The sequence below is a fragment of the Hemitrygon akajei genome, chromosome 2 (assembly GCF_048418815.1).
Source record: "Hemitrygon akajei chromosome 2, sHemAka1.3, whole genome shotgun sequence".
NCBI lineage: Eukaryota > Metazoa > Chordata > Chondrichthyes > Myliobatiformes > Dasyatidae > Hemitrygon > Hemitrygon akajei.
In genome coordinates this window covers 167,447,610-167,467,187 of record NC_133125.1, presented here as the reverse complement: position 1 = coordinate 167,467,187, position 19,578 = coordinate 167,447,610, and the positions used below count along the sequence as shown (strand labels likewise).

The 19,578-nt window shown below is 44.0% G+C and overlaps 1 protein-coding gene across 6 annotated transcripts in view; it reads right to left on the bottom strand.

Moving 5' to 3' along the window:
* LOC140718335 (large proline-rich protein BAG6-like) overlaps positions 1-17,252 on the bottom strand; it is a 127,376-nt gene extending 110,124 nt beyond the window's left edge. For 5 of the 6 annotated variants that reach the window (XM_073031922.1, XM_073031940.1, XM_073031949.1 and 2 more), the window contains exon 1: positions 13,399-13,593. The gene's annotated coding sequence lies outside the window, so the exon portion shown is untranslated. Of the gene's footprint in view, positions 1-13,398; positions 13,594-17,231 lie in introns of those variants that run through there. The other variant, XM_073031930.1, reaches the window with a different exon arrangement.
* Between the last annotated feature and the right edge of the window lie 2,326 nt (positions 17,253-19,578).

The following is a 19,578-nucleotide window of genomic DNA, read 5'->3' as shown; positions in this document are numbered from 1 at the left end:
GGGAGAGATTGTCAACAGCCCTTAGAGTTTCAATGAATAATGTCTGAGTGATTCAAGTAAAGTCTGAGTCCAGAAAAAGTAATTTTACTACGAGGAGTACTTATCCACCATTTTAGGAGGTCCGATCAGATTCCGAAGATGACTGGATAGCCGGAAGATTTGCCACAAATGCTTCAGCTTCCTTCACTGATTTGAACCACTTGTATTTTCCAGTATTAAGCTTGATTCGTAGATTGGCAGTAGTACGAAGAAAGGGTTTGAAACCACGTTCAAAAAGCACTTTCATTGCACCTTTAAACTCAGTGCGCATCTTTAAGGTCTGGGGTGCAAAATCTTCCACAAAGCGAATGGTTGTATCCTGGAAAGTAAAAGACCCCCCTGCGACGTGCCTCCACAATCAGACTGTGTTTTACCTGGTATTGATGGAAGCACAAGATTACTGGTCGCGGACGGGAGCCCAGAATTCCGGGGGGAACGTAGACTCTGCGTGCCCGTTCGAGCTCAGGCGGGTTCGGAAGCAAATCTTTCCCGAATATCTCACAGAGAAACTTGGCGAAAAACTTCACGGTTGGTCCATGTTCGGTCGCCTCTGGCAATCCAAGAATTCTAAGATTGCAGCGTCTGCTGCGATTTTCGAGATCCACCATTTTGGAAAGGAGTTTGTTACATTTTTCCTCTAAACTGGAACAGAGAGTCTCCAAGTATCGAACACGACTTTCTAAATCTTCAGAAGTCGAATCAATGCGAGATAGGTGTTCGGCATGTTTGTCCACTTTATCGTTGATCCGATCCAGTTTGTCTTCCAGCTGTTTGAAAGCGGTTTTAAATTCCTTTAAAATTTCGTCTCGGAGCTTTCCGAGCGCAGCCAGGGTCTCGTCTGAAAGAGCCGGAACTACCTTTCTCCCAGATTTAGAACTCTTGCTAGACATTGCAAGTTAGATATGTTCACAGGCAAGTAAGAGATACCGAAAAAATTCCTAACTAAGGTTTAAAAAATGGAGACATTTAGTGCAAAGATAGCGACAGTAACGGAACAAAAGTTCGGAGCAGCTAAACAATCGCCACCTTACCGGAAGTCAGTCACGAAATCTTAAGAATGTAGAAGACAATGGTGTGTTAATGAGAGGTAGCTAAGAGATGTAGATTAGAACATGATTAAGTCAATGGGTAGAAACAATAGTGGCAGGATGTACGTGTGATACGCAACTATAGACTATAGATATGCTAATACAGCTGGACCAGGAGATTGCTATAAAAAATGCTATGTCTAAAGGATCGGTGGGCAATCAGCGACTAGTTCAATGACTGTCTCAGCTTTGATTTGCAAATTAAAGTTTAACCCTTCTTGAAGAATCTTCTCCGTCTCCTGGTCATTTGTGGGGCATGAGAAACCACAACAAAATTGGCGACCGTGACAGGACCGGAAAGAGACCCGCGGAAAGGAAACGGCAGATTGGGGACGCTTCCCAGTCCTCTAGGGACCCCCACAAGGCTAACAGAATTAAGGGTGCACCCAAACAAAAGGTAAGCGCTTTTTGCAACAATTTGGACTAAGAATTCTGTTGGCTTTGGGGAGGTCTTGGGAGTCTCAGAAGAGTGGAACCACTGCCAAAGTGTCTCTCCGGTCCAAAGAATCTGGCAGGATTGGTTGAAAAGTAGACTCGGAGGATGGGGAGCATAGCTGACTAAAATAGCAATAACTGTCAATATTATATTGTTGAGCTGTGCGCTTGTGCTGTGCTGTTTTCCTCCTTGTCTCAAATCTCTTGTAGTGCGTGCTGCAACCAAACAATTTCCAATACTCGTGGCAATTACTGAATCAAGCTTAGTGGAGAAAGAAACACCGAAAATGTATCGTTACAGCCTACAACACCTGCAGGATGAACAAGAGCAAAACGACAGTGTGGGAGTAGATTGTAAGGACTTCTGAGTCTTTTTCCCTGTCTCAGATACAGAGGACAGGTTTTTGGCTCAGCGGCCCAGGGTAACAGGGAGAGAATACTTTGAGGTCTTGGCGCAGAAAATTATAGTTTAACCCGAGATTTGGGAATAAGTGTTTGAGTTTATTGGGGCTTTTGTGCGCAGACTCTTAAGTCTTTTCTCTGTGTGAGACCCTCAAAGGGGGGATATATTGGAGTATAAAAGTATAAATTTTAAACTTGCTATTTGCTATGCATGTACCCAATTTAGTAGGAGAATGAAATCCTAAAAATGTAGAAGACAATGGTGTGTTAATGAGAGGTAGCTAAGAGATGTAGATTAGAACATGATTAAGTCACGAAATCTTAAGAATGTAGAAGACAATGGTGTGTTAATGAGAGGTAGCTAAGAGATGTAGATTAGAACATGATTAAGTCACGAAATCTTAAGAATGTAATCAGCGACTAGTTCAATGACTGTCTCAGCTTTGATTTGCAAATTAAAGTTTAACCCTTCTTGAAGAATCTTCTCCGTCTCCTGGTCATTTGTGGGGCACGAGAAACCACAACAGGAACAAGATGGATGCAACAAAAGGAATCCTTTCTGGCAGGGTTTCATGTGGGTTAATTGGAGCAGTATTGTGTAAGCAGATTGGGATGCTTAGGCATACAATGGCCCTGCAGCCGGCATTGACTAGCGGTGCAGCGCTAAACTGAAAAGCAGCATCCATCATCGATGATCTCCACCACCCAGGCCATGCTCTTTTCTCGCTGCTGTCATCAGGTACAAGGCCTTTGGACTCGCAACACCAGGTACAAGAACAATTACTAACCCTCAACCATCAGGCTCTTGAAAAGAGGATAACTGCACTCAACTGTTGAGATGTTCCCACAATCAATGATCTCACTTTAAATTCTTTATCTTGTTACTTCATGCTCTCATTATTTACTGCTATTTATATTTGCATTTGCCCAATTTGTTGTCTTCTATGCTCTTGCTCTTTCATTGATCCTGTCTACAGTTATTTTTCTACAGATTTGTTGAGTGTGCCTGCAAGAAAAAAGAGTATCAGGGTTGTATGTGGTGACATATATGTGCTCTGATAAAAAATTTCACTTTGAACTTTGAAATGAACTGAACACTACTGGTTTGATGGTTGATATTCTATATGTTGTTCACTTTTGCTGTTTGTGCATTGTTTTTTTTAAATGCATTGGGTGTTTGGAATTTTCTTGAACATGTTTCTTTGTTCCATGGCTGCCTGTAGGACAAACCTCAGAATTGGATTCTGTACACATACTTTGATAATAAATGTACTTTGAATCTTTAAATATTGTATCAGTAACTTATTATATGTAGATGCTGCTGGAATGCCATAAGAGTAAGCAACATCTCAGCAATAATCCTGCCAAGACCCTTGTTTCAAGAAGATGACCTTTTTTTCTTTAATTCCACTGAATATAATCCCATGAAGAGGAACTTACTATGAAGATACCATTTCTACCTCAGAATTGTATCATTTCTCATCCGTCAACCCCAATATCCTGGGAATCAGCAGTCAACACTCATGTTGCAACCAGACACCAGGTTCAATGACGCCAGAAGCTAATTGCTCTTTCATGTCACCAAGTAATTTTGGATGAGATCAGCTATGCATCCAGAAAGAAACATGGATCTGTTGCTGCTGTTTCTATTAGTCAAAGTGACAGTGTGTGGAAGCAGGCCTTTCAGCCCACCATCAAGTGCTTTCAATACTAATTCCAATTCTATTCACCACCACTCAAGCCTTAGTTTTCCATGCCTTAAACAATTTGCTGGGCAAATTCAGGGGTCAAACAGCATCTGTGCCCACAATTTCACCCTCCCCTACCTGCACAGTGCTTGTTGCTCCAGATTCCACATAAAAGACTTATCCATAAGAGAAGGATGCATTTGAGGTGATGGATTAGCATGGATAAAGGATTGACTAACTAATAGAAAGCAGAGAGCTGGAATACATGGGAGATACTTTGATGGCAATCAGTAGTGAGCAGTGTGCCGCAGGGGTTAGTGCTGGGCCCGCAATTGTTCATGATATACATTAACAATCTGGAAGAGGGGACCAAGTGTAGTGTATCCAAGTTTAATGATACTAAATTGAGTGGAAAAGCAAATTGTGCAGAAGATATGGAGAGTCTACAGAGAGATATATCTGAGGTTAAATGAGTGGGCAATGGTCTGTCAAGTGGAGCACAATGTCAGTAAACACGAGATTGTCCACTTTGGAAGGAAAAATGAAAGAGCAGATTATTATTTAAATGGTGAAAGATTGCAGCATGCTGCTGTGCAGAGGGACTTGGGAGTGCTTGTGCATGACTCGCAAAAGGTTGGTTGGCAGGTGCATCTGGCTATCAAGAAGGCAATGAAATGTTGGCCTTCATTGCTAGAGGAATAGAATTTAAGAGCAGGGAGGTTATGCTGCAACTGTACAGGGTACTGGTGAGGCTGCACTTAAGAGTATTGCATGCAGTTCTGGACTCCTTACTCGAAGAAAGATAAACTGGCTTCGCAGGCAGTGCAGAGGTGGTTCACCAGGTTGGTTCCAGAGATTAGAAGGTTAGACTATGAGGAGAGATTGAGTTGCCCGGGACTGTACTCGCTGGAATTCAGTAGGATGAGAGATCTTATTGAAACATATAAAACTACAAAAGTGTTAGATAAGATAGAGGCAGGAAAGTTGTTTCCACTGGCAGGTGAGACTAGAACTAAGAGACATAGCCTAAAGATTTGGGGGAGTAGATTTAGGACAGAGATGTCGAGGAACTGCTTTTCCCAGAGAGTGGTGAATCTGGGGAATTCTCTGCCCAACGAAGCAGTGGAGGCTACCTCAGTAAATATATTTAAGACAAGGTTGGATAGATTTTTTACACAGTAGCAGAATTAAGGATTATGGGGAATAGGCAGGCAGGTGGAGATGGAGTCCCTGGCCAGATCAGTCATGATCTTATTTAATGATGGAGAAGGATCAATGGGCTAGATGGCCTATTCCTGCTCCTATTTCTTACGTTCTTATCTGCAGTTATTCACGTCATCAGCTTTCTACACATGGTGATTCAAGCGCTCGCCTGAATGTTCTGAGAGTCTCTGCCTTCATCAGCTCCTAGAGCAGTCCAGTTCATTTTTCAGCTCGTCGAAAATAACCTTCAAATCCATTTCCCTTACCCTAACCTGTGCTATAGACACCTCTGGGAAAATCACTTACGTCTATGCACTTCATAATTTTGCATATCTCAATCAAGTCCCACCACCCCAGCGGTACCTGCTCCAACGTAATAAGTCTCTGCTTATAGATGATAAGTACATCACCTCTACACTGTTCCAACACGATTAATCACTCCTAATCTATAGCAACCTGACTTACGCACAATACTCCAACTATGACCTAAACAAAGCTGCACCATAACCTCCCTGTGCTTATATCCAATGCATGGACTAATGAAGACAAGTAACACGTTAGTTAGAGACGCAAGAGACTGCAGCTGCCACTATCTGGAATAACAAACAAACTACTGGAGGAACTTAGCAGGTCGAGCAGTATCTGTGGGGGGAAGTAACTGCTCATATTATCGCCTTATTTAAGTGTTCAGTTGCCTTCACAGATCCTTGGACATGTGCACCAACATACCACTGTTTCTCTGCTTTTATAATGAATTACCTTAAGTTTCTCTGACCTGAATTCCATTTGCCACCACCCTGGCCATTCTACCTTGTGTAAATGAAGACCATCCCCTCAATAGCAACCACACCAACAATCATCTACGCTCACATCCAGATCATCAACTCACATAGTAACAGCAAGTGTCATGGGTTTCCACTGTCAACCACCATTTACTGCCTCCCTTCACCGACATAATTTTAGAAAAGATTTGCCAGCTTGAACTGTTTCCAGGGCATCCTACTCTCTTACCAGTCTCAGGTCAAAGGTCTAGCCATAACCATAACATAAACTATATCCTGGCATTGAATGCAAACTTTCTTGATACAAGCTTATTTATTTAGAGATACAACATGGTAACAGGCCCTTCTGGCCCAATGAGCCTGTGCTGCCCAATTCCACCTATGTGACCAATTAAACTACTAAGCCATACATCCTTGGAATGTGGAAAGCAACAGGAGCAAACCTACATGATCACGGAGAGATCGTACAAACTCCAGTGGCAGAAATAGAACCCCAATTGCAGGCGCTGTAATGGGGTTGTGTTAATTACTACATTTTCTGACCTTGTTCTTGCAAGTTAATTTGAATTATTCTGGGTAGCCCCTCCTGTTCATTGGTTGCTTAGTTATTTTCCAAGCTGTTGTTGAAGAGAATTTGCAATGTTACCCAGCAGAAATGGTTCAAAGCAGCACTGATTTTACACCCTGCCTTATATTACTCTCCTTTAAAACAATTTCAGTCCTTAAGCTAAATGTAAGCAAAATTGTTACTCCCACCCTAGTCATTAGTCACCCGATTAGTCATTGTAATTTAGGTTAGGTTTAAATCGTGCCAATTACGTTCTGTAACTCAAAAAACAAAACAAAATCAGCAATGATTGAATGGTGGGGCAGACTCCATGGGCTGAATGGTCTAACTGTGCTCCTGTCTTATGGACAAACATCACTGATACTGGAAAATTGTAAACTTGGTGAAGGAAGAACTTGGTGTGCCTAAAACTTATTTGCCTTACAACATCAAGATATACTCACTACAGCTAGTGTTGTTGAGTGGCACATTTAACAGTGCAAAGGTCCAGCTACTGCAATGATTCTGCCAGGGGAAAAACCAGTGTCAGGTCCTGCCACCAGTAGACACTCCAAGGCTGGGTCCTGTGTAAAGGCTGATTTATACTTGTGCGTGCAGGCTATGCCAGAACCCTGATTTTCACTTCTGTGTCGCTCTACACCAGAGCGAGCATGTGCTGGTGTGCGCCAAAATGCTGGCTGGCGGTGGGGTTTCTATGCCACTGTGTTGAGTTTCTTCGTGAGAGACATGGACGAGGAAATGCATTTCAAACATTTTTGTACGTCGGCAGGTAGATTTGACGATTTGGTTCATCTAATTCGTATCGGTGTACACACAGCCTACAGAATGTCAGAGAAGAAATAACCGGAAATGTGCAGGAGGAAATGCGATGCTACCAAGCAGACCAATCACAGTTGTTGTGGTCTGTGTCGCCATGACACGCGAGGAACTTTTCCGGAGAGGTGCATATCACCCTACTGTGTAGGGTACAGCGCAGGTACCGCGTAAGGTACACGATATCTATGGCGTAGATGCGACACACAAGTATAAATCAGCCTTAACAGCCTAACACTTCATGGATGTATTTTTTTAAGGAGGCATTGATGCATTGTAAGAGATTGCTTTGAAGTAATGGTACAGTGAATATAGTAAAAAATTGATTTACTATATTTATTTTGAACAAAATAATTTTTAAAATATCAAAAACTCAAGAGCACCTTTGTAATTCTGAATTTGGACCATAGGAGCAGAATTAGGCCATTCAGACCATTGAGTCTGCTCCATCAGTCAATTATGGCTGATCCGGGATTCAATTCAACCCTATATACTTGACTTCTCACCATATCCTTTAATGCCCTGACCAATCAGGACGCAATCAACTTCTGCCTTACAAAAACGCATGGACTTGACCTCCACCACAGTCTGTGGCAGAGCATTCCACAGATTTACTACTCTGGCTAAAAAATAACTCCTTAACTCTGTTTTAAAGGGATGCCCCTCATTTTGAGGCTGTTCCCTCTAGTTCTGGATGCCCTCACCACAGGAAATATCCTCTCCACATCCACCCTAACTAGTCCTTTCAACACGTGGTGGGTTTCAATTAGATCCCCCCCATATTCCTCTAAATCGAGTTCAGATTGAAATTTGAGAGGGAAAAAAATTAAATCCAATGTGTCGGTATTTCAGTGGAATAAAAGTAATTACAATGGCATGAGGGGGGAACTGGCCGAAGTTGACTGGAAAGGGACATTTGTAGGAAACACGGCAGACCAGCAATGGCTGGAGCTTCTGTGAAAAACGAGGGAAGTGCAAGACAGATGTATTCCAAATAAACAGAGATTTTCAGATGGAAGGAAGACACTACCGTGGCTGACAAGTGAAGTCAGAGTCAAAGTAAAAGCAGAGAGAGGGCATACAAGGAAGCCAGAGCTAGTGGGAAGATAGAGGACTGGGGAGCTTTTAAAAACTTGCAGAAGGAAACTAAGAAGGTCATTTGGAAGAAAAAGATGAACTATGAGAGGAAGCTAGCAACTAATGTCAAAAATACTAAAAGCTTTTTTAAGTGTATAAAGGGTAAAAGAGAGTTGAAGGTAGATATAGGACCAACAGAAAATGACGCTGGAGATATTGTAATGAGAGACACAGAGATGGCAGAGGAACTGAATGTGTATTTTCCATCAATGTTCACAGTGGAAGACACCTGCAGCATACCGGATATTCAAGAGTGTCAGAGAAAAGAAGTATGTGCAGTGAAAATTATGACTGAGAAGGTGCTTAGGAAGCTTATTTGTCTGAGGGTGGATAGATCTCCTGGACCTGATTGAATGCACCCCTGAGTTGAGGGAAGTAGTTGGAGAGATTGTGGAGGCATTAATGATGACCTTTCAAGAATCGATATTCTGGCATTGTACTGGATGACCGGAAAATTGCAAATGTTACTGCGCTATTTAAGAAGGGTGGGAGGCAGCGGAAAGGAAACTACAGACCGGTTAGTCTGACATCAGTGGTTGGGAAGTTGTTAGAATTGAATTGATTGTTAAGGGATGAGCTTACAGAATACCTGGAGGCACATGACAAAATAGGCCAAAGCCAGCATGGTTTCCTGAAAGGAAAATCCTGCCTGACTAACCTACTGCAATTCTTTGAGGAAATTACAAGCAGGTAGACAAAGGAGATGCAGTAGATGTGGTGTACAGGTGCTCCCCCCCACCACTTTACAAAGGTAGAGCGTTCCTATGAATCCTTTAAGCCGAAATGGCGTAAAGCAAAGAAACATTCATTCATATGGGAAAAGTTTTTGTAAAAGTGAAAATCCTTTTTGTAATGCGAAAACAGGTTACTAATGTAGGTCTTTTGTAAAAGCAAAGTGGCGTAAAGCAAACATTCATAAAGTGGGGAACACCTGTACTTGGAATTTCAGAAGGCCTTTGACAAGGTGCCACACACGAGGCTGCTGAATAAGATAAGAGCCATGGAATTACAGGGAAGTTACTAGTGTGGATGGAGCATTGGCTGGTCGGCAGAAAACAAGAGAGTGGGGAAAAAAGGGATCCTATTCTGGCTGGCTGCCAGTTACCAGTGGAGTTTCACTAGGGTCGGTGCTGGGTCCGCTGCTTTTTACGATGTATGTCATTGATTTGGACACATCAGACTTCCAATATAACTCGGAGTCCTGCCATGTGCAGAAGTTCGCTGATGACACGGCCATAGTGGGGTGTGTCAGGAATGGACAGGAGGAGGAGTATAGGAAACTGATACAGGACTTTGTGATATGGTGCAACTCAAACTACCTGCGTCTCAATATCACCAAGACCAAGGAGATGGTGGTGGACTTTAGGAGATCTAGGCCTCATATGGAGCCAGTGATCATTAATGGAGAATGTGTGGAGCAGGTTAAGACCTACAAGTATCTGGGAGTACAGTTAGACGAGAAGCTAGACTGGACTGCCAACACAGATGCCTTGTGCAGGAAGGCACAGAGTCGACTGTACTTCCTAAGAAGGTTGGCGTCATTCAATGTCTGTAGTGAGATGCTGAAGATGTTCTATAGGTCAGTTGTGGAGAGCGCCCTCTTCTTTGTGGTGGCGTGTTGGGGAGGAAGCATTAAGAAGAGGGACGCCTCACGTCTTAATAAGCTGGTAAGGAAGGCGGGCTCTGTCGTGGGCAAAGTACTGGAGAGTTTAACATTGGTAGCTGAGCGAAGGGCGCTGAGTAGGCTACGGTCAATTATGGATAACTCTGAACATCCTCTACATAGCACCATCCAGAGACAGAGAAGCAGTTTCAGCGACAGGTTACTATCGATACAATGCTCCTCAGACAGGATGAAGAGGTCAATACTCCCCAATGCCATTAGGCTTTACAATTCTACCGCCAGGACTTAAGAACTTTTTAAAAGCTATTATTAATGCTTTTTGAGATAGTGATTTAGATGCATATCATATTTTTTTACTGAGTTAAGTATTGTATGTAATTAGTTTTGCTACAACAAGTGTATGGGACATTGGAAAAAAAGTTGAATTTCCCCATGGGGATGAATAAAGTATCTATCTATCTATCTATCTATCTGTATTACCGGATTTATGGCTAAAGTTGCCGATGAAACAAAGATAGGTGGAGAAGCGGGTAGTGCTGAGGAAACAGAGTGTCTGCAGAGACTTAGACAATTTAGGGGAATGGGCAAAGTGGCAAATGAAATACAATGTTGGAAAGTGTATGGTTATGCACTTTGGTTTGGTGGAAGAAATAAACAGGCAGACTATTATTTAGATGGGGAGAGAATTCAAAATGCAGAGATGCAAAGACTTGTAAGTCCTTGTGCAAGATACCCTAAAGGTTCACTTCCAGTTTGAGTCAGTTGTGAAGAAGGCAAATGCAATGTTGGTATTCATTTCCAGTGGTATAGAATAAAAGAGCAGGGATGTGATGTTGAGGCTGTATAAGGCACTCATGAGACCACACTATGTGCAATTTTGGGCTCCTTATTTTAAAAAGGATATACTGACATCGGAGAGCGTTCAGAAGATTCATGAGAATGATTCCAGGAATGAAAGGGTTACCATATGAGGAACGTCCAGGAGCTCTTGGGCTGTATTCCCTGGAGTTCAGGATCTCATAGAAATATTCCAAATGTTAAAAGGCCTGAACAAATTAGATATGGTAATTTCTCATGGTAGGGGATTCTAGGACAAGAGGGCACAACTTCAGGATTGAAGGATGTCCTTTTAGAACTGAGATGCAGAGAAATTAAAGGGTATGGGGTGAAAGCAGGAGAGTGGGGATGACTGAAGAACTGGATCAGCCCATGACTGAATGGCAGAGCAGACTCAATGGGCTGAATGACCTACTTCTGCTCCTATATCTTATAGTCTAATTACAGTGAGCACAGTTCAAAGCTGCCAAACACTCCTCATATGTTAACCCCTACATTACCAGAATCATCCTCGTACACCTCCTCTGGACTCTTCTCCAATGACAACACATCCTTTCTGAGATATGGGGCCCAAAACTGTTGGCAATACTCCCAAGTGCAGCCCAACTAGTGTCTTATAAAGGCTGAGCATTATCTCCTTGCTTTTGTATTCTATTCCCCTTGAAATAAATGCCAACAATGCATTTGCCTTCTTTACCACAAACTCAACATGTAAATTAACCATCTGGAAATCCTGCACGAGGACTCCCAAGTCCCTCTGCACCTCTGATGTTTGAACCTTCTCCTCATTAAGATAATAGACTGCACGACTATTCCTTTTACTAAAATGCATTTTCATACATTTCACAATACTGTATCCATCTTCTACCTTTTGGCCCATTCTTCCAATTTGTCTGCATCCTGTTGCAATCACATTGCTTCCTCAACACTATCTACCCCTCCACCTATCTTCGTACTATCTGCAAACTTTGCCACAAAGCCATCAATTCCATTATCCAAATCATTAACAGACAACGTGAAAAGTAGTGGTCCCAATACCAACCCCTGAAAAATACCACCAGTCATCGGCAGCCAACCAGAAAAGGTCACTTTTATTCCCACTCGCTGCCTCCTGCCTGTCAGCCATTCCGCTATCTATGCCAGTATCTTTCCTGTAATGCCATAGGATTTTATCTTGTTAACCAGCCTCATGTGTGGCACCTTATCAAATGTCTTCTGAAAATCCAAGTAAATGATATTCACTGCCAAAGAGCCTCAGCCCAAAATGTTGACTACTCATTTCCACAGATACTGCCTGGCCCTCTGAGTTTCTCCAGCATTTTGAGTGTGTTGTTTGGATTTCTAGCATCTGCATACTTTCTCTTGTTTGTGACATCCACTGCCTCTCCTTTGTCCACCCCGCTTGTTACTTCCTCAAAGAACTCAAAGGTTTGCCAGAGAAGATGTCCCTTTACAGACTTTGCTGACTTTGAGCTATTAGTCTCCAAGTACCCCGCAACATCATCCTTAATAGACTCAAACACCTTCCCAACCACTGAGGTTAGGCTAACTAGCCTATAATTTCCTTTCCTTTGTCTTCCTCCCTTCTTAAAACATGGAGTGACATTTGCAATCTTCCAGCCCTCTGGGATCATGACAGAATCAAGTGATTCGTGGAAGATCATAAGCAAAGCATCCGTTATCTCTTCAGCAAACTCTCTGAGGATTCTGGGATTTAGTCCATCTGGTCCAGGGGACTTATCCACCTTAAGACCTTTGAGTTTGCCTAGCATTTTTTCTTTTGTAATAGCAATGCCACTCACTCCTGCTCACTGACACTCATGGACCTCTGTCACACAACCAGTGTCTTATAGTATGCATTAAGTTCACCTGCCATTTCTTTGTCCCCCATTACTACCTCATCAGCATCATCTTCCAGTAGTCCAATATTAACTCTCACCTTCCTTTTACTCTTTACACAACTGAAAACACTTTTGGTATCCTGCATTATATTATTGGCTAGTCAGTCCTCAAATTTCATCCTTTCCCTGCTCCTTCTTAAAGCTTTTTAGTTGTCTTTTATCGGATTTTAAAAGCTTCCCACTCTCTTTTGCTACCTTATATGCCCTTTCCTTGGCTTCTACGTAATCCTTAGCTTCCTTTGTCAGCAACAGTTGCTACCCCTGCCATCCGAGTTGTCAGCTCTCTCGGCAGAACCTCAGAGATTAAGGAATGTGTTTGACAGAGGTGACTGATAAAACCAATGAAGGACCACAGTATCTACCATAGGTGGGTCAGGAAGCATTTTAAAGATCAGGGGGAGGGATAGGTAGGTTGTGATGCAGTGTCCCCTTAAGTATTTACAGAGTGAAAAACTGGCGCCCCACTCAACTTGAAGGATTAAAAAATATTTTCTCATTATTAAGATCAGAAAATCACTTAGTACTAACACCCCAATTATCCATAATTATCACAATAACGAGCCAACCACCCAAAGGCACTGAGAAACACCAGTTGGAACACTATAGCGCCTCACCCCCATCACAAAGCTCTCGATTATCACAATACCCCAGTGCAGCTTCTTTAATTAACACCCCTCCGTACCCTCAATGGTCACATTCCCCTGCCCCCTCCCGCTCCAGCTCCCTTAATCTCCTCCCCACGATCACTTGTACCCCACTCCCCTTGCGTCGTCCCCACCCCTTTCTCCACCTATCCCCGTAGCCCTGCGTCCTTACCCTCTCCATCCTCCCCCCCGACCCCCAATCGCTTCCCCGATCCCGTTGTGCGCGTGCGCACTCACCTTCAGCCCTCTCCCTTCCACCGCCTATCTCCTGCCTCACCCTCTCCGCCTGACTTTTACTCCCTCCGTCGGCTGCCCGTTTCTGCTGGCCCTGCTGCGCACCGCTCTCCCCGCTCCGACACTTGCGGGCCGAAGCCGGACCGCTCCTTCTCTCCGCGTCGGACCGCGCAGCTGCTTCTGCACCTGCGCCTGCGCACTGCCGCAGCCCCAGGACCCCACGCTGCCTGGATACAGCGGCTGACCGCGCGGCGCCTGATCAGAGAGCAGCGGCAGCATCCACCCTCCTAAGTCCCGATCTCATCAGCAGCTAGTTTTTCTCACCAGTGCCACATCTACCCCAGCAATTATTCTCCACAAGTAGCCAATCTCTCTCTCTGTTCATACAGACAGCCAGTCTTCCCCCCCCCAACAGCGCTTTGTTTAGCAGAGGCAAACCTCCTCCAGCAGATATTTCCCCCAACAGCAGCAGCTAGTCCGTCTTCCACCACTTTCCCCTACCCTCCTCCGCCCCACCACCAAACACACACACTAATAGCAAGATTCTCCCCACAGCAGTGGCTGGTCTCTTCCCCCAACAGCAACCACTTGTTCCATAAGAGACAGGAGCAAAATTTGTTGCCGTTTCGCCCATGGAGTCTGCTCCACCATTTAATCGTGGCTGATCCAATTTTCCTCTCAGCCCCAATTTCCTGCCTTCTCCCAGTATCCTTTCATGCTCTGATCAATCAATAAACAACCTCTACCTTAAATATGCATACGGAATTGGCCTCCACAGCTGCCTGTGGCAAAGAATTCCACTGATTCACCACTCTGGCTAAAAAAGTTCCCTTCCTCTTCCCTCTATTCTGAGGCTGCATCCTCTGGTTGACTCTCCTACCACAGGAAATATCCTCTGCACAACCACTCTATCTAAAGACCTTCCACCATCTGATAGGTTTCAATGAGGTCACCCCTCATTCTTCTGAATTCTAATGAATACAGGCTAGAGCCATCAAACATTTAATTCTGGAATCATTTTCATGAACTTCCTTTGAACCCTCTCCAGTTTCAGCACATCCTGCCTAAGCAAAGGGGCCCAAAACTGCTCACAATACTCCAAGTGAGGCGCTACCAGTGCTTTATAAATTCTCAACGTTCCACCCTTGCTTTTATATTCTAGTCCTCTTGAAATTGATGCTGATGTTGCATTTGTCTTCCCCACCAATGACTCAACCTGCAAATTAACCTTCAGGGAATCCTAAACAAGGACTCCCTTTGCGCCTCAGTTTGTTGTATTTTCTAAATTTTCTCCATTTAGAAAAGAGTCAACTCTTTCATTTCTTCTACCAAAGTGCATGACCAGACTCTTCCCAACACTTTGCCCATTTTTCAAATCAGTGTCAGTCCTTCTGTAGCCTCTCTACTTCTTCAAAACTACCTACCTTCATATCGTCTGCAAACTTTGCAATTAAGCCATCAATTCCATCATCCAAGTCATTGACATATAACATAAAAAGAATCAGTCCCAACACAGACCCCTGTGGAACAACACTAGTCACCAGCAGCCAACCAGAAAAGGTTCCCTTTATTCCCACTCTTTGCCACTTGCTAATCAGCTTTATTCTTGCTAGAATCTTTCTTGTAGTACCATGGGCTCATAACTTGTTAAGCAGCCTTATGTGTGGCACCTTGCCAAAGTGTTTCTGAAAATCCAAGTACACACACCTATTGATTCTCCTTTGTCTATCCTGCTTGTTATTTCCTCAAAGAATTCCAATAGATTTGTCAAGCATGATTTTCCCTTGAGGAAGCAATGCTGACTACGGCCTATTTTATCATGTGCTTCCAAGTACTCTGAGACCTCAACCTTAATAATCGATTCCAACCTTAAACATCTTCACAACCACTGAGATCAGACTGACTGGCCTATAGTTTCCTTTCTTCTGCCTCTCTCCCTTCTTGACGAATGGAGTGACACTTGCAATTTTCCAGTCTTCTGGAACCATTCCAGGATCTAGTGATTCTTGAAAGATCATTACTAATGTTCCCCAATCTATTCAGCCACCTCCTTCAGAATCCTTTAGTGTATACCATCTGGTCCAAGTGACTTAGCTACCCGCAGACCTTTCATTTTCCCAACAACCTTCTCTCTAGTTACGGTAACTTCACACACTTCATGACCCCGACACCTGGAACATCCACCATACTGCTAGTATCTTTCATAGTGAAAATGATGCAAAGTACTTATTCAGTTCATCTGTCATTTCCTTGTCCATGATTACCACACCTCCAGCATCTTTTTCCCGTGTTCCAATATCCACTCTCACCTTTCTTTTACACTTTATCTATCTGAAGAAACTTTTGGTATCCTCTTAAATACTATTGGCTAGTGTACTTTTCATATTCCATCTTTACCTTCTTAATGATATTTTTAGTTGCCTTCTGTTGATTTTTAAAAGCTTCCCAATCCTCTAACTTCCCATTCATTTTTTCTGTATTTTCTACCCTCTCTTTGGCTTTTATGTTGACTTTGACTCCTCTTGTTAGCCACGGTTATGTCATCTTTCCTTTAGAATACTTCTTCCTCTTTAGGATGTATATATCATGTGCCTTCCAAAGTGCTTCCAGAAATTCCAGCCATCGCTGCTCTGCCATCATCCCTGGCAGTGTTCTCCAATCAATTCTGGCCAACTCCTTTCTCATGCCTCTGTAATTCCCTTTACTCCACTGTAATACTGATACAACTAACTTTTGCTTCTCCTTCTCAAATCTCAGGATGAATTTGATCGTATTATGATCACCTGCCCTTAAGGGTTCTTTTACCTTAAGCTCTCTAATCAATTCTGTTTCACTGTACAACATCCAGTCCAGAATAGCTGATCCCCTTAAAGGGCTCAACCAGAAGCTGCACTAAAAAGCCACCTCATAGGCACTCAAGAAATTTTCCCTCCTAGAATCCAGCACCAGCCTGATTTTCCCAATCTACCTGCATATTGAAACATTGACCTTTTGGCATGCATTTTCCATCTCCTGTGGCAATTTGTACTCCTTAAACCCCTTCCCCTTCCTGACTGTTACCCTGTTTCAAGTGTCTTACACCTTGAGTGTAACCTCCCAATATGTCATATCATCACTCCCTCAGCTTCCAGAATGATCTGGAGTTCATCCGGTTCCAGCAGCTCCTTAACGTGCATTGCCAGAAGCTGGATGCACTTCTCGCCATTCTAGTTAACAGGGATACTGGCGGTTTCCCTATCTTACCACATCCCACAGGAGGAGCATTTCGCTCTGCTGCCTGGCATCTCTACTGTCTTAGCTGAGTAGATATGAAGAAGGGAAGGAACAAAAATCTTAACCTGGAGCTTTTGTTTCCTTTGCTTTCTCTGACTGAAGCCTCAAAGAGCTAAAGCCTCAAGATCACCATTCTGACTCTGTCCACTCAGGTGATGGCCGCTGCACTTGTTCCTGCCTTCCTTTAACTTCCTCTTGCTAATCAATCCCAAATTCATATTGGAAGCTCTTTTTCACTGTAGTAACCCGATACTGCCATGTATACTCGGGCAGTGAACCTGATCGAAGTCCCCTCCTCTCAAAACTTCTGATATCCGGACTGGACGCTGGTCAAAGCTCTTTTCCCCCCAGCAGTCATCAGTTTCTCCCAGCAGCAGGCAGATTCTTCTCACCAACACACAATCTCTCACCTTGCCAGCAGCTATGTTCTCCCACCAGCAGCCAGCTTTCCAGCAGCGGGCTTTCTCACCCACTACCAGCTAGAGTCTCGCCAGGAGCAAGCCTTCCCCAGGAGAGGTAGGTCCGACACAACAGCAGCAAGTGGGCTTTCCCGTCAGACTCACCCAGCAGCTAACGTCTTTCAGCAACAGCCAGACATTCCCAATAGCCAGGAGTCCCTCCCAGCAGCGGGTGTCTCCTCACAGATTGTCCAGCAGCAAGCTATTCCTTTACACCGAAAGTTCTGTCCTTTACGGCCTTTCGTACTGTTTACTCCTTCTTTATCTTTCCCTTGTTTACATCTCCCCAACAGCAAGTTAATTTGTACAAAGTTACTCTTTGGTATTTATTGTTACGTCACCCACACATAATCAGGCTCTGTCAGGATCATTTCATGAGTTTCTGCAGGTTTCTTGGAGTCAGCACTGTGGTGCGGTGAGTAAAGCTGCTGCCTTACAGTTCCTGTGACTCTGGTTCGATCCCAGCCTCGGGTTGTCTGTGTGGAGTTTACATGGTCCACTATGGCCGCCTGGGACTCCCCCGCTACCCCTGCTGGGTGTTCCAGTTTCCTCCCACATCCCAAGGACACGTGGGTCGGTCAAGTAAACTGCCCCTGGAGTGTAGGTGAAGGGTAAAATCTGATGACAATTCAGGTAAAATAAAATGGGTGTAGCGAGCCGAGGTAGAGTCATAGAGAAGTACAGTACAGAAACAGGCCCTTTGGGCCATCTAGTCCATGCCAAAGCCATTTAAATTGCCTACTCCCATCGATCTGCTCCGGGACCATATCCCTACGATCCATGAACCTATCCAAACTTCTCTTAAATTTTGAAATCAAGCTTGCAATCGAGACTCATTCCACACTCTCACAACCCTCTGAGTGATTGGAATGTACACAATGTGAGTGCAGGAGATGAGAAAGAATGAGACTGCGTGTTACTTGCGGACATCAGGAATTCAATAACTGCCTCCTCAATACTTATCAACAAGCTTCAAAACCTGGACCTCTGTACCTCCCCTTCCAACATGGATCCTTGACTCCTCCACTGGGAGACCACAGTCTGTGCAGATCGATAAAAACATCTCCACCTCTCTGGGGAGGCACTGTGAGACTGGCTGAGATGGGAATGGAGGCGTGTTGACCAGGATTTGGGACAGTTGAACAGCATGGAACTCTCTACAAATGACACATTTGAACAGCTGGTAGAATTACTGAGTCACAGTTACCGATGGGAGGGTGTAGAAGAAGGTGCAGGCTAGGAAGGGTCTTTAATTATGTTGGCTGTTTTTCCAAGATGGTGGGGAATTTGTGTCAGGGAGGCTGGTTTGGGAGCTGATGGGTTTGAGTTTCACACTGTAGAGGGGGCCAAGTTTCTCCCTGGGAGTTCTGGTTATGGCTGCGTTGAAAGAAGATGACATTAAAGGTGACCTGGTGATCAATTAATGACCTTGGAAGAAGGGGGGAGGGGAATCTCATTGAAGCCTATCGAATATTGAAAGGTCGAGATAGGGTGGATGTGGTGAGAATGTTTCCTATAGTGGGGTTTAGGACCAGAGGCCACTGCCTTTGAAAGCAAGGATGTCCTTTTAAAACAGAGATGAGGAGGGTGGTGAAATTTATTGCCGCATATGGCTAAGGAAGACAAGTCATTGGGCATATTTAAAACAGAGGTTGATAGGTTCTTGATTCATCAGGGCGTCAAAGGTAATAGCCTCCAAGAGGTCCTCAACTTTGTGGTTTAGAGGCTTGCATGCCTCAATGACCCAGAAAGCTATTTTGGCAGGACTTTGTGCTCTGGCTCTTGGTAGGGTCACCCATGCCAAACAAGTTGAAGTCTAGAGGCCAGAGTAAGAGTGGTCCACCAGTGCTCCATGTTCAGGGGTTCATCTCAGAACTAACAACCCTGACTGGTCAAACAAAACTGTTATAGAAACAACAATGAAGAATCCTTCTACATCTGGGTGTAACGATACTCCTGAGTCTCCACCTGGGACTTGCATGGCTGACAGTAGTGAAAACTGAGAAGCTGCTAGCACAGTGAAGGAAGCCCTGAACACCACCTGGACAAGAGCAAACAGAGATGGAGAACCTTCTTGGCTGCCCAAAGTGCCAGCAGACGCAACGGGCAGTAAGTCAGTAAAGGTTATGGAGAAAAGGCAGGAGAATGAGGTTGAGAGAGATAATAAATCTGCTATGATGCAATGGCAAAGAAGATTTGATGGGCTGAATGGCCTAATTCTGCTACTATGTCTTAAGATCTTAAGACCTTAAGCCTGATTATGCTATCTGGCTAGTGATGGGTTTCTACAGTCGCAGTCATACTGCACAAAACCAGGTGCTTCAGCCCAACCTATCCTTGCCAACTAGCAAGTACCAGGGATTCCCAACCTTTTTTAATGCCGTAGAGCCCTACCATTAACTGAGGGGTCCTTGGACCCCAGATTGGGAACCCCTGATCCATTCCTATTCCA